This window comes from Asparagus officinalis, chromosome 5 (genome assembly GCF_001876935.1).
Source record: "Asparagus officinalis chromosome 5, Aspof.V1, whole genome shotgun sequence".
NCBI classification, from domain to species: domain Eukaryota; kingdom Viridiplantae; phylum Streptophyta; class Magnoliopsida; order Asparagales; family Asparagaceae; genus Asparagus; species Asparagus officinalis.
The window spans coordinates 74376525-74379430 of record NC_033798.1 but is presented as its reverse complement, the minus strand read 5'-3'; positions in this window follow the sequence as shown (position 1 = coordinate 74379430).

Below are 2906 nucleotides of genomic sequence, written 5' to 3'. Positions count from 1 at the left end.
CAAAGGAACAAATCATTAGGAACCGTTCACAAGGAGTTGTTACTCGCTCAAAAGCTTTGAGTGTGGTAATGTTACATTCTTATCTCAACTAGAACCTAAAAAGATTAATGATGCTTTAAATGATGAATTTTGGGTTTTGTCTATGCATGTGGTAATGTTGCATTTCTATCTCAACTAGAACCTAAAAAGGTTAATGATGCTTTAAATGATGAATTTTGGGTTTTGGCTATGCATGAAGAATTAAACAATTTTCAAAGAAATGAAGTTTGGAAGTTAGTTCCTAGACCTAACAATGCTAGTGTTATTGGTACAAAATGGGTTTTTAGAAACAAACTTGATGAACATGGCATTGTAACTAGAAATAAAGCACGTTTGGTTGCCCAAGGATACAATCAAGAGGAGGGCATAGACTATGATGAAACCTTTGCACCGGTTGCAAGGTTGGAATCTATTAGGATGTTTTTGGCATTTGCTAGTTTTAAAAATTTCAAACTATTTCAAATGGATGTCAAAAGTGCTTTCTTAAATGGTTTTATAGAAGAGGAAGTGTATGTTGAGCAACCCCCCGGTTTCATAGATCATGTTTTTCCTAATCATGTTTACCGGGTTCAAAAAGCTTTATATGGGTTGAAACAAGCTCCTAGGGCTTGGTATGCTCGCCTCTCTAGTTTTCTTATTGAAAATGGTTTTTCAAAAGGAACAATTGATAACACACTTTTTGTGAGAAAAAGGAAAAATGATTTCATTTTAGTTCAAATATATGTTGATGATATCATTTTCGGTGCTACTAATGAATCTTTGTGCAAGGAATTTTCTAAAGTTATGCAGGATCACTTTGAGATGAGTATGATGGGAGAGCTTACATTCTTTCTCGGGCTTCAAGTTAATCAAACAAAGGATGGGATATTTATTTCTCAAAGCAAGTATGCTAAGGAATTGGTGAAGAAATTCAATTTGGAGAACTCTAAGCATGCGCCTACTCCCATGAGTACAAGTGTTAAGCTTGATGCGAATGAAAGTAGTGAAGACGTGGACCAAAAACTATACTGAGGTATGATAAGTAGTCTTCTTTATCTCACCGCTAGTAGACCCGACATCATGTTTAGTGTGTGTGCATGTGCACATTTTCAAGCATCTCCTAAAGCATCTCATTTAATTGCGGTTAAAAGGATCATTAAGTATGTTAATGGAACTTTTAATCTTGGTTTATTTTATCCAAAAAGCACATCTTTTGATTTATATGGTTTTTGTGATGCCGACTTTGCCGGATGTAAGGTAGATCGCAAGAGTACGAGTGGAACATGCCAACTCTTAGGAAATTCACTTGTTTCTTGGGCTTCCAAGAAACAAAATTGTATTGCATTGTCCACTACGGAAGCGGAATACATTGCCACCAGCTTATGTTGTGCTCAAGTTTTATGGATGAAACAAAGCTTAGTTGACTATGATTTGAATTTTCAAAATATAAAATTTTTTTGTGATAACACTAGTGCTATAAATATTTCCAAAAATTCAGTTTTGCACTCTAGAAACAAGCATATTGATGTGCACCATCATTTCTTACGTGATCATGTTGAGAGACAAGATGTATCCCTAGTATTTGTTGACACAAAATCTTAATTAGCAGATATATTTACTAAGCCTCTTGGAGAGGATGATTTTTATCGCATAAGAAATGGTTTGGGCTTATGCACTATGTGAAAGTTCTACATTTGCTTGCTTGTTTAGTTGCATTTTGTATTTCTCTTTACCCCATTTCTTTTTGATGGTGACAAAGGGGGAGAGAAATCTACTCATTTGTTGCATATATTTAGGGGGAGCTCATAGATAGGGGGAGCACCTATCTATAAGCTATCTTTATTTTTTTTGCTCTTATATAATGGTTGGTTGTCATCATCAAAAAGGGGGAGATTGTTAGCCCTTATGTTTTGATGATGTTTTACAACCACCATTATCGGTACTAATGGCTTATTAAGTACAAATGTAGTGAATTCATATATCAAGCTTATTAGTGCCACAAATGGAGGATTGGATGGAATATGTGCTACAACGATGATATCCAAAGGAGGAGGAGGCATATTGGATGGAATATGTGCTACAACGATGATATCCAAAGGAGGAGGAGGCATAGTGATGAAGCAACATTCTTTCAAGAACAACAAACTCAAATAGAAGCTTCATCAAATTCAAGCTATATCAAGACTCAAGCATTGCATTCTATATAAGGATATTAGCTATCTTTTATTTTTTTCTCTCTAGTGATAGAATGTAGGCAAAGAGTTATTGACTTCACTTGAAGCTATTGGAATATCACACACACGTTTTCATACTTATGTTTTTAAGCGTCTTTCACATAATACTATTTTTCAAAAGTATGAGGACCTATCTGCAAAATTCCTTTTCCAAACAGTTTGTTTTTAGCATTAAAAACATTTTACAAAGTTTCATAATTTTCAGAGGTCAAATAAATATTTTCCAAATTTTTTAGTTGAGTCAAAAACAGTGTTTTGGGATGTATCAGAATGCGGTCGACCGCATCGGTCGACCGCACCTATGTTCATTCCTCACTGGGCAGCAGAGAGTTTGTCGGTCGACCGTCGCGGTCGACCGAGAGCTTCCTTCGGTCGACCGCACCGGTCGACCGGATAAGTCTCTGCTTGTTTTTCTCGTTTTTGATCTGGATAGCGGTCGACCGAAATTTTCGTCGGTCGACCGAACTTTTTCGTCGGTCGACCGAAATTTCCATCGGTCGACCGCCGTATTATTCAAACGGTAAAATGTGTCCTTTTTGTGGCGCCGCTCAGTACAGATCTCAGCGACGTTTTGTTCTAGATTTTGGGGGATTAAGGGATGGGTTTAAACAGCTGTTTTTATCCTATTTAAACTCCACATCTTCTTCTTCCTCA